Source organism: Ambystoma mexicanum, chromosome 4q (genome assembly GCF_040938575.1).
Source record: "Ambystoma mexicanum isolate Mex_15411 chromosome 4q, UKY_AmexF1_1, whole genome shotgun sequence".
Lineage (NCBI taxonomy): Eukaryota > Metazoa > Chordata > Amphibia > Caudata > Ambystomatidae > Ambystoma > Ambystoma mexicanum.
This window is the reverse complement of record NC_090928.1, coordinates 1,234,327,588-1,234,340,319: the sequence shown is the minus strand read 5'-3', so window position 1 is coordinate 1,234,340,319 and position 12,732 is coordinate 1,234,327,588. Positions and strand designations below refer to the sequence as shown.

Genomic DNA, 12,732 nt, shown 5'->3' with positions numbered 1-12,732 from the left:
TCCGGCTGGCTGCAGCAAACACTAAAGGCGAACTTCATTTGTGCTACCAGCCAGGATTCTCTCCCTTCAAGATTGTTCTATTTGTTGTTGTTTGTAATATTAGAATGCATCCAATTAGGTCCGCCTGTTACTCCTGTGGAAGTTGCGTTAAAGTTGCACATGCTATCGCAAAGGTTTGGATGTTAATTTATAACTTATATGCATTTCACTGTGTTTACGGGCAAGACCCATCAGCAGGGTTTAGTGGGGTTTGAATTAAACATTGCATTACAGTATGGATATAAGAAGAGTATTTTCTCACAGTAAGCATTTGAGTACAAGGTTAAACCACGGTTACAAATGTCAGTTTGCAAGTTTATGTCCAGGCTCAAGTCATTATCCCTCTGCCAGTTCTCCACATACGCAAACCACACAACGTCTTACGTGCTAGGAGGGACGAAAGGCTTGTGGCGAGTGCAAATGTTGTTCTCTGGTCGCACCATAAACCCCTAAAGGGAAGACTGTGAATGCCAGAAAATTGGTGGGGGCATGCTTGAGTGGTAGCAGACATCACATTAGTCATCAGAGCGCTTAGTATTACGGCTCCGGGAGGCCGCAAACTACATTTCCCAGACGCCCGCCTTAAACTGCCGCCCGCCTGCCTGCGCTAGGTGCAGATTGAGAACCATGGAAGGGGCGGACGCGGCGTTGGATAAGGCAGCCAATAGATGGAGCAGCAAACACCAGAGAGGGGAGTAAGGGCCCGGGCCATGCAGCAGTGACAATAAAAGGCTCTAGTGCAGTGATCTACAACATCGTCCGGGCAGCCTTACAGGGCTCCCGGACTAAGTTAAGTACGTGCACCCCATTGCATCATTGCATTTCATGATATCCCATTTCACTAACGCACGTTCATTAATCGGCTACACGTGTTGTCTTACAGTGCTTGAGTTCATTGAGTTACATGGCTTATGTTTTTATACGGATCATGAAATGGCACATTTCTTGCAACTCCATGGGTAAGGACGGCAGGAAATAATGTGTGGAGTTTTAACACGTTGCAAACAGCAGAGATAGAGGTTTTGATTTATGTTTTGTCTCTTCGTGCAATGCTTTGCCTACCAGGCATGTGTAATCATGTGGGGAGAACCCCAGGTGTGTGTTCCATTACGCTTGCCATGTCCATTATGTTGCCATGTCCATTGTGCCACCCATAACACGGTTGCTCAGAAAGCACAATTAATTTGGGATGAAGGCGCAGGGAGCATTTCAGAAGTTAAAGAAGGCCTTTCCGAGTGCTCCAGTGTTGAGACACCTGGCTCTCTAGAGACCTTTTCAGGTGGAAACTGATGCGTCCAAGATGGCTTTGGGCGCAGTGCTGTCCCAGAAGAATGTGGAGGGCATATGGCATTCAGGGGCATATTACTCGCGAAAACTCGCAGGGTGCGAACAAAACGACTCCATCAAAGATAAAGAATGATAGGCTATTAGAGCTGTATTTTGGGAGTGGAGACACTATTTGTTGGGAGCCAGACATCAAATGACAGTAGTGACAAACCATTAAAATGTACAATACTTCAGGACCGCCCAGGCAATTAAGATGGTCCCTGTACTTTAATGAGTTCGATTTTGTGGTAACGATTAGCCCCAGCAGGAAAAATGGGAAGGCGGATGCATTGATCCGGCAGCAGCATTTGGAGAATGAGGCGAAGGCTATTATTTCTATTGAAAAGATAATTGGGCCAGTCACTGAGGACCTGTTAGGACAGGTGCGCAAGTGAATGGGGAGGAACGAATTACAGGTTATGTGGCCAGTCACTCTTCCCGGACAATGCAAGAGGTTCTTCCAGATCATTTAGTGCAATTGTATAAGGCGCTGCAACAGAAGGTTTTGTATTGGTGCCACATTTCACCTTTAGCAGAGCATCCCGAGTAGAGAAATACCAACTGCATGTTGGTCAAATATTTTTGGTGGCCCAAGATGAGGAAACATGCACATGTACATTCAGGAATGTGAGACTTGTATGGTGGAGTAAGGCAGACCATTCCAAGAGAATGATATTGTTGCAGCCTTTGCCTACACCCGAGAGTACATTGACTCAAATTTCTATGGACTTTATTACAGATCTTCCGAAAGATAACAAACATGATACCATTCTGGTTATGGTGGACAATTTCTCTAAGCAGGTTCCTTTCATCCCCTCTGATGGAATTCCTAGTGCCAGTCAGCTGGCCGAATTGTTATGTTGTATCGTCTGCCAAAGAGTATTGTATATGATCAAGGACCACAATTCACATCTAGGTTTTGGTGTGCCTTTTTCAGCGTGTTAGTAATCAGATGGCGCTATCCACCACTTACCATCCCCAAAAGGATGGGCAAACTGAGAGTTAATCAGAATTTGCAGCAGTATATCCGGTGCTATTTAGGGGATGGTATGTCATAATGGGTGCAAGCCTTGTGATTGGCAGAATGTACCTATAATAACATGGAACATGCATCATTGAGGATGTATCCTAATGAGTGCCTTTACGGGCATGAACAAAACATCATACCAGAAACTTTGCCTGAGTCAGCTCAGATTCCCACCCTCCAAGAGTGAAAACAGCTGCTTCTCGACATTAGGAGAAAGGCACGGCATAATTTGGAGAAAGCCAAGGCTGCTTACAAGGCCCAGGCAGATAAACGCCAAAGTGCACCTGTGTGTCCGAGTGCGACAGTGTGGTCCACCCAGAACCTACAACTAGTGGGACCCCGTAAATTTGCACTCCCGTTTATTGGGCCATATGACATTGAAAGATGTGTATTACAGACAGCAATGCGTTTAAGGTCGTCTAAAAATGTGACGATACATCCGGTTCCCCTTAAACCTGCAGCTCCGGGGGTTACTACCAAGAGGCCACCAGTCATAATGAAGGATGGTCAAGCAGAGTATGAAGTTAAACGGATTCTGGACTCCAGAAGAAGACGGTGACGCTTGTGGTATTTGATGGAATGGCTGGGTTACGGATTGGAGGAATGTTCATGGGAACCAGAGGAGGTGGTGCATGCACCAAGGTTGGTAAGACAATTTCATGAGCAAAATCCTGGAAAGCCTGGCGGGTGAGACCCTGAGAGAGAAGTTACTGTCAGAATATTGGAGGGGCCATACTTGAGTGGTTGCAGACATCACATAAAGGCATTAGAGCCTTGCATTACAGCTCTGGGAGGCCGCAAACATTTCCCAGACACCCCTGGGATTGCATGGCTTGACCCGTTCAATGCAGCCGCTGTGAATTTAAGCCACTGCCCACCTGTGCCAGGTGTGGACTGAGAACCACGGCATGGGCGGACACAACGTTGGATCCAGGCAGCCTGCGATGGCAGTGGCAAGCACCAGAGAGGAGAGTGAGGACCCGGGCCATGCAGTGGTGACAACGAAAGGCTCTGGTGCAGTGCGGCGATTTACATCGTCCGGGCACCCTTATGGGGCTCCCAGGCTATGTTAAGTATTCACGCTGCATTGAATCATTGCATTTCATGATTCCCAATTTATTAACGCACGTGCAGCAAACTGCTGCACGTGCAGCAAACTGCTGCACGTGTTGTCTTGCAGTGCTTGAGTTCATTGACTTATATGGCTTTCTTACATATCATGAAATGGTCCATTTCTTGGAATTCCATGGTTAAGGACTGCAGAAAGTAACGGCTGGAGTTTTAACACGTTGCTAAGCGTGGGTGGAAGTTAATGCGTGGGCAGAGCTGGAGGTCGTTTGCTGGCAATATGTTATATGTTTGTTGTCTCTTTATGCAACACTTTGCCTTTCAGGCCATGAGTCTTGTGTAATGTGGGGCGAATACCAGTTGTTTGTTCCATTACACTTGCCATGTTCATTATGTTGCTTCAGTTCATCCTCATGTGCTCATCCCGCTTTGTGTCTGTCTAGCTACGGTCAATTGTTCATGTGTATTGATAATGCATGTTAGATTAGGACCATAGGTGTGCAAGGTTATGCAACAGGCAGGTTAGGCAACACATAGGTATGTCAGGGTGTTAAGATATGTATTACATGGTATCAAGGTGTGTTTTTCCCCAAACCCCCTCTAACCATCCAATCTTGTTACCCTAATCCTCTGTCCGGTTTTCCTAACTCCGCCTTCCTATACACAACGTCTCACTAAGCCCTCTTCCGCCACGCCCAGCCACCCCCCCTCCACATTGGCTGCCACTTGGTCACCTGTAGTTTTAACATCAGGAACCTGTGCCAACCGAAGTGGGAGGGGCAACCCAATTAGGCTTCTGTGGTTGTGGAGAAGTTAATGATTGCCTCCTTTTATGGTCTTGACAATGAAGATTAGACTTGTAATTCCCTCTCAACCGTAATAGTCTGTTTTCCATAGTAGTATCTAAGATATGTTCAGTGACAACTTCTTGTGTTCCACCTTTATAAAATGAATAGCCTGCATATTTGACACTGTTCCCACCCGTGCATCACCAACCATCCTATTTTTCCAGCCATTTCGGAAGCAGGAAAGAATTACTCTTGGTGATTACCCTTTTTTGGACTGTGCTTTAAATTTTGTGGATTCCACATCCTGGAAGTGGTGTCATTTTACAGTCAATTGGCTAATTCAAATCCTATCTAGGACTTGCTCTCCGGGCATCTTGTTGGCCAGTTTCACGAGATGAGCCACATACAGCCTTTATTTCCTATATTGGGAACTTTCATTTGGCAAGCTCCTGTTCTGTCGGAGAATAAAGGTGAACATGCTGTCGACCTGTTTAGTTTCTTTCCTCAAGAAGGGTCAGGTACCATATGCCACTGAGAAAATCATGGAAGGACAGAAAGCTAGGCATCTCCTTGTTAAGGAGGGATTCTGAACTGTGTGCAGGATCATTCGTACCAGTGTTAAGGTCACCTCTTTCATTGAAGGGACGCTTCCCAGCTAGCCATTCAGAAGTAACTGATGCATGATAACTTCAAATGGAATATAAATACTTGTTTAATGGGGATTTTCCAGGGGGGTGGGCAAAAGAAGAACATCGGCACGGAAAATAGCTGTCCACTAATAGAACAACGGTTACAAGACCTCTGGAGGTGAATACTGCAGAAATCCTGCAGAAGGAAAGAATGAATATAGAGAAAAGGAGATCTAGAAATGGATTGGTGTCAACTTGTAAACAAAACAGATTAGATATCACCAATGAATAACTATTATCCCTCGAGAAATAGAATATTTGTATTTATTAGTATACTTTAGCCCGCTAGCGCTTTTTATACATTACAGACATAGAAACAATATCCACATAGAAACAAGTGTCCACCAGCCAAATTACAGTAAGAAAAACCTAACAATAAGATCAATAAATCATTATACATCGAATTTCATATGGTTAAAATAAGATGACCTCTAACATTCCATAAAGTGTGATTTGTCACCATAATTTAGTTACATAATATTTACATCATTGCCATCAAGGAACACATTCCACAAACTAGAGGGATCCATGCAACCGGTAGGAAGGCTATATGCCTTTAGTGAAGCTCTACGTATGGCAGAGAGGGCCACACACACTGCCAACATATGTTGGTAGGTCTCCACAACCATTGTGCCACATAGTCTAAAACCTCGAGGGCGCAGACTCTCCCTTTGCGAATCCACTAAACATGCATGCCATTGAACTTGATCCGCATATACTGCCTTACAATAAAGTTATTAGGGTATGCATAAAAATAATCATTGCTTTAAGCTTGTGATAGGATACATATTCCCTCGTGGATCTTAGTGGCTACGTCTGCCCATGATTGCTCTGAATCAGTTTGGCGCGGTGCTTTTTATCCAACTGCCTACGCTTTGAATAGGGATAATTAAATAGCAAAATCTTAAGATGATGTACTCACTTGCAAACCTCCAAATGTAACTTGTGCACTGTAACCGTATCATTACTCAAGATATCAGATACCATCAATTTACCATTTAGATGTAGCAATGAATCGTCGGCCGAATGAGTGATGTTCCAAAACAGGTTTAGCTTGTTAATTATTAGCAAACAGTGCGAGGAATTTTACTTGGTTTCTAAATAGATGTATTCAATTGGAATAGAGCATGGTAAGCTAAGCAGGGCAATTCAACAGCATCTTAGCTCCTTATGTTACTAAGTGCAAAGACCATGTCATAGATTTGTCCATGATGCCTAGATAATCATAGGTAGTAGTTTGATCAATGGTCAAAGGCCCTAGTTTCTTTTCAAGTTTGCTCCTCTGCTTAGTCCTACCCGATACGTATGCGAGAAAATCATAAAAAAAATTCTACATTACGACCTACAAGGATGGCAAATTCGAACTGTTTAGTAGTCCTGAGATTTAACCTGAAAAAAGGCAGGGGATACTAGCTTTCTCGTTCAAGCGGCCCAATGTTGGAATTCTCTACCTACTTACCTATGCAAGGAGCAGACCATTCTAAATTTCAGAACCAACACAAAGAAATTGATAAATGGATAATGTCAAACGACCGTTGACTACCTCATTTCTCGCTGTCTTCTGCATGAACACTGCCTGATCCTGTCATGTAGTTCTGCCGTGCCTTTTGGCTTGTTTCTGCATGTCTTCTACGGTATTGCTACTGATTGTTCCTGTCATCATATGTAACCTAAGATTTGTACTTGCTTGTAAACGCGCCCAGATACCTTCGGGTCAGGTTGGCAATATAAATTAATAAACAAACAAGCAAACAATTTAAAGGCCGTTGCTTTAGTCTTAGTGATGTTGATGTTTAAACCATTTTCAACCGATTAAGTCTGTAGGTAGTATCCAGGGTATACTGAAGGCCCCCAGGTGTGAGATCCAAGATAACTAAGTCATCGGCATAGCTGAGCCAAGTGATCTTAGACGTACGTAACCTCAGAGGTACCGCAATGATATCAGTAAGAGTGCAAATCACTTTGATATAAATTAAAGAGTAATGGGGCTAGCATGCACCCTGTTTCAGTCTGACAAAACTATTGATGTCTCCCTTGCATCAGTGATACGCACCTTCACTTTAGTAGCAGAGTAGAGTTCCACAATAATTTTTAGAAGACCTAATGGAATGCCCCACTTAACCAATTCTTTCCAGAGCCGTTCACGGTAAACTGAGTGGAAAATAGCACTGTAATCCACCAGCACTGCATAGGTAGAAAAACCCCAAACATACCAGGTATCTTCAATGGTATATACCAAACTCAGTAAATTCATGAGTGCCTGTCCCTTTGCAAAAGCCTGTCTGAAAAGCTGGAATAATTCTTCCATTAGTCGCCCAGTTGGTAACCTCCAATAGCAGTAGTCTATCAAAGATCTTTGCTGGAAAGTCCTACATTGCTAGTAATCTGTAGTTATTTGATTCCTTATGTGAGCCTTTTTTTGTGAGCCGAGGCAATTATGATTTCTTCCCATGAAGTCGTTAGAATGCCCACTGTGGAAATGCTTACAAATAATTGATGAAGCAAATTTCCCCACCATATTGAATTTAACTTCAGCAGGGCATTGCTTAACCCATAAGGTCCAAGGGCCCTCGAGGGTTTAAGGGAAGCAATGATCATGCTAATTTCCACTGCTCTTTGTTTATACTGCCATTGCTCCTTTTTTAGATCCCGATCGAAAGTGTCTGAAGGAGAGCAGCCTACATTTTTACCTATAGAAGCTTCCCACTCTTCCTTGCTTACATTAGCTACAAGATGAGAAGGAAGAACCTTTGCATTCACCAATTGCCAACATTTTCTTTGATTATTGACTAGCATAGCCCTAGCCAATTTGTGCCATTTATCTAACCTGCACACTTTCTTGTACAAGCTGAGCCTAGTAGTGTATGACTTTTTACACAGTTTGGTTGCTGCTACAAGAGGGGTATGTCTACTAGCATCTGGAGTTTTTAAATTAAGGACAAGGTGCAAAGGAATGCGGTCAATCTATTCCAGAGGCAACCCATACAAATCTGCATTTTGATAATACACCTCAGGGGTCACAAAACCATACTCAATATGGGAGGAAGAGTTACTGAATATTCTGGTCAAATTAGCTGGAAAGTCATGCTCACACCTCCCATTGAACATGTTAGGTCCGTGGCACATAGTGTGTAAGCCCACCCTTTAGCCTTTATATCAAGGTTTTCCTGTTTGGTTAGTGCTCTGGGCATCATTTAAGAGAGGTGTAAGTTTGGAAGATACTTGGCATTCAAGTCACCCAAGAGAAATACTCTGCTTGTCAATTAGTGCATTCACCAAGGATCAACTGGAGCTAGTCAACTTTGAGCCAGAAAGGGTCATAAATATTTATAATCAAACAATTGAGACAATTCTCCCTAGGTAGGAACACAAGTTAGAAAGCCGGACAATATATATTCAGATTCCACCTTCAGCTCATGCAAATTGAAAACGGTGCTACAACTTAATAAAAGACCCCCCCCACCCCCAGGACACCCACAGTAGCCTTTAGAGGCTGCCTTTTGAATGGACAATTGGGAATCCGAATATCCCTGCTGCCATTTGCTTTAGCAGCGATTCAGATGTTTTGGTTACTTAACTTAGCGGCCTTCTATTCCCTATCCTCTCTTTGCTCACTATAGCCCAAGCTGTTCCTCAGTGCCTTAGGTCCCTCGTTATACAATCAAGCACTCATAACCAAGTCTATAAATATCGACTTTGTTGTTAGAATGAAGTCAATAATGTGCTCTGATAGAAGTGGACATATATGGTCACCAAGATCAGATTATCCAGAATTTTCGACTAATCTAATATCGCTGATGGATTTAACTTGTAATTGTGGGATACCACCACAGAGATCCCGAGAAGCCACACTGTTTAGAGCGTGGACACTGGGCCTTTAAGACCAGCTTTGGATTTTTAGTATTCTTCGATCGAGCAGTGTCAGATGGCCCTTGCCTAGAAAAGGCAGCCCCTTGATTGTTTTGTTTTTGAATATTCGCGTAACTAGTGCAATTTGAACCCTCCCCTGGAATGCCTGCCACAAATCCATTAGTAGCAGTCGAGTGAGCTAACATCTTGCCTTAGCAATCACATTTCCCACATTTATTCTGCAATGACAATGACCCTCCGCTATCAATATTAGACGTTAGGTTTGCAACAAGCAAAGTCTCTGGGTCATGTTAAAAAAAAGTGAACGTCCTCAACAACAGCAGTCTCATCAGATGCCTGACAAGAGGAGGATCTACTCTGTAACCTTGCTTTATTTTTATTCCGCTTGTAAAGAGGGGTGGTACCCCGTGTATAAGTGCGAGCAAACCTATAACATATATGGTTACACACACATTGGATGATACTAGTTTGCATACCGCTCCCTTTGGTTCCTGAACCGGAGATGGTTCTGCTCAAGTTTCACAGAGCCAGGGAGGCTGTTCCAGAGGGAGGCGCCAGCCGAAGAGAGAAATCTTCCCCCAACTCTTTGCTTGGAGAAGTGCCTGACCCTCGGGGAGCTGGAGGTTGAGGAGCGAAAGCTCAAGTAGGAAGATATTTCTGAAGAGAGTTGGAGGTATTGTGGTCCCAGGCCCCAGAAGGCCTTGTGGACAATGCAAATGGTCTTCATCCTTGCAGCCACTGGGAGCCAATGAAGAGATTTCTGGGCTGGAGAGATACGATCCCTGGGCTTGAGGCCAATGACCAGTCTTGCAGTCCTGTTCTGGATGAGTTGTAGAGGACAGAGACTAGGGGGAGGCACATTTAAAAAGAGGCTGTTGCAGTAGTCCGGCCTAAAGAGAACCAGAGCTCTGGAGACTGGGGGAATGAGAGAAAAGGAAGAATACCTCTGAGGAGGTTCAGTTGGTAGTTTGACTTCTTAGAGATATCAGAGATGTGAGGAGAGATGGGAGTGTGTGGAGTCTAAAATGACCCTGAGGTTCTTAGCCTCACAGGTGGGAGCAGGAAGAGGGCCAAGGGAGGCCGGCCTGAGACTGGCAGGAAATGAAGGTGCAGGTGTGCCGATGAGGAGGATCTCCGTTTTACTGGCATTCAGGCAGAGATCATTGGCGGCACACCACTCCTGGATTGCAGACAGACAATCCGAGATGAGAGAAGAATAGGTGGCAGAAGGGAGCCTGAAAGCGAGCTGCGTGTCGTCAGCATAGCACTGAAAGTTGGAGCAGAGAGCAGCAATGCGGTAGGAGAGAGGTGCCAGGTATTGGTTGAACAACCAGGGATTAAGGTTATACCCCTGGGGAACACCACAGATAGAGAGGCGAGGAAGAACCCAAGTTGGACCTGGGAGGGTCGGTCCGAGAGGAAAAGTCAGCCAGGCCAGAGCCTGGTCAGTGATACCCAGGTTATCACTTTGCTGGTTGAGCAGGATGGCATGGTTGACCATGTCAAAGGCAGAAGAGAGATGAAGTAAGATGAGGACAGAGGGGAGATTAGCATCAAGGTTATAGAGTAGGTCTCCAGGGATGTTCAGGAGAGCAGTTTCCTTGCTTCTGGATGCTCTGAAGCCAGACTGATGATCATGGAGACAACCAACAGATTCAGTATGACGATGAAACTGGGAGATTGCCAGCTTTTCCAGGAGTTAGCCCAGAAAAGGAGTGATGGAAATTTGTCAATAGCCGGACAGGAGGGGTTGGCTGAGGGTTTCTTGAGAAGAGGGCGCACAAGAGAGTGCTTCAGGGTATAAGGGAAGGTTCCAGTGGCGAAATAGTGGTTGCAGAAGTCTGCATTGGCTGGAGCGAGGGTGTCAATGTGGCCCTTTGTGGTTTTGGAAAAACAGGGAAGAACCTGTTTTGACAAGGCTTTCATAGATCAGACGTGTCTAGAAACCCCCTCAGGGGTGAAGAGAGGAAAGGCAGAGAAGGGAGGCGAGTGGCCGCATGAGGGGCGGAGGAAGAGGAGAGAGTGGAGAAAGAAGCAGGAGAGGATGAGAGGGTGGACAGGATGTCCTGGGTTTAGAGATGAAATGAGAATCCAGGTCTGTACAGAGAGCCTGGGAGGGGACAAGAGAGGTAGAGACTGGGGCAGGATAGGTCAGCGCCTTGCAGATTTTAAAGATTTCGGTTGAATGTGAGCTCTCTTCTTGGTAAGGACAGAGAGTCTGTATTGGCTTTGGCGCAGATAGCAGGCCAGTTTGTCAGAGGATGTACAAGGTGCCAACCATTTCCTCTCAGCCACGCTACACTTGCGTTTAAGAGGGACATGGTCTGAGTCATACCAAGAGTTGCACTAGGCTTCTTGCGGAGCCTCTTGACGGGCAAGTAGATAGCAGAGTGAAGCATGGAAAGGGCTGAGTCGGGGTGAGAGTCAGACAGAGATGCAGGAGGGGGGAGAGAAAGTGGCGGCGCTAGATTAAGTCTGATGCTTGTGTCAAACTTAATTTAGGTTGAGCAGAGGCAAATGCCACCTTTTTGAGCTTTTTTTACCAATCTTTTTCTTATTGCTGACATTAGAGTTCTGAAGAACGGAGGTGTCAAGATTAGTTACTTGCTCGTCAATTGTATTGACCTCCGCCATTAGCTCCTCCTCCGAGCCAGAGGGGGCAGTCCTGCTCTCAATTGCTCACAGCTGGATACCGGTAAAACTACTGGCACAGCATTATCAACCACTTCAATTGAGACATCCTGAATACATGTAACATTCAATATCTGCCTAGTGTGTTGATTTAAGGCTAAGAGCTGCATTAATAATACAGTGTGAGCATGCGATAGCATCATGTTTTTCAATCAATAAATTCATGACTTACTCCAGTGCTAAATACTATGTGCATGAGCTAGTAGAATAAGAAGAGTTGCTGGGAGGGATTAGCAGCTAACACCTCAGTAGAAATGGGTATAAGACTAAAGTGAGTTCCCAGCCGGTATTAATTATAATTTAGTCATAGTTTAATATGAGAATGAATCGACCCTCAGTAGTAATGACTTGACTAATGTGTAACAAAACAAATAAGAAACAAACACTGTTTTATTTTCCAATACATTGATTGGCTGAGACAAAGTTGGATACTGGCAATTTTGCAAATATGTGACGATCATAAACAAAATAAATCGGCTAGTCTAAATCTAGTCTGTACACCTGAATAAATTAAGGCGTAAAGAACATGATGAGGAATTAATGAAAAGGAAATACATAGAGGTACATCCAAAGTCAAACACTGGACATCATTTTTAGACTGAAAAATACATAAGAGTGCATCCAGGGTTACTGTCAAGGGGAAAATTCACATAGACGTTTCAGCAGAGTGAAAAGCTGAACCACCTTCATCAGGACCAACACCCATTGGACCCTGTCGATGCAAAACAAAGTAATTACCTAATGTATGCATAACGGACAAATAAAAAGCTTGTTACCAACTAAACACAGTAGTAAAAGAAAAAGAATGCTCCTTTTATAGATGAAGTATATGGTCCTATCACCAAAGAAACGAGGTTCCCATCACCACACATGACTGACTGCACCCTACGTGAATCAAAGTAAATTGAAGAATGTGGAGAAAAACCTACTCTAATCTGAGGCTGTACAATGGTAGGTTACAGCTGCTCTACTGTAACCAAGTCAAGATGGCCTTGAGATATAATGGCCATAACCTGCAGCAGCAAGAGATGCGGACACTGGTTAACTCAAACACTTATGCAGACCTTGCTGGACGAGTCCACTAGCAGAAACGGGACTCGATGGGTAATTGTGCCACGAGAGTCACTTACCAATATAGCTGTTTTATTAGAGAAGCTTGCCCATCGGTTGGCGTAGGGGTCTCGTGTGCCAATATATGGTTCACTTCAACGGCAATGAAAACCATGCTGAAACG

General features: G+C 44.4%; 1 protein-coding gene across 1 annotated transcript in view; it reads left to right on the top strand.

Moving 5' to 3' along the window:
- Positions 1-733: 733 nt before the first annotated feature.
- The window catches only part of LOC138468305 (uncharacterized), a 441,590-nt gene continuing 429,591 nt past the window's right edge, over positions 734-12,732 (top strand). Inside the window, exon 1 of the mRNA XM_069608798.1 lies at positions 734-833. The gene's annotated coding sequence lies outside the window, so the exon portion shown is untranslated. The remainder of the gene's footprint in view (positions 834-12,732) is intronic.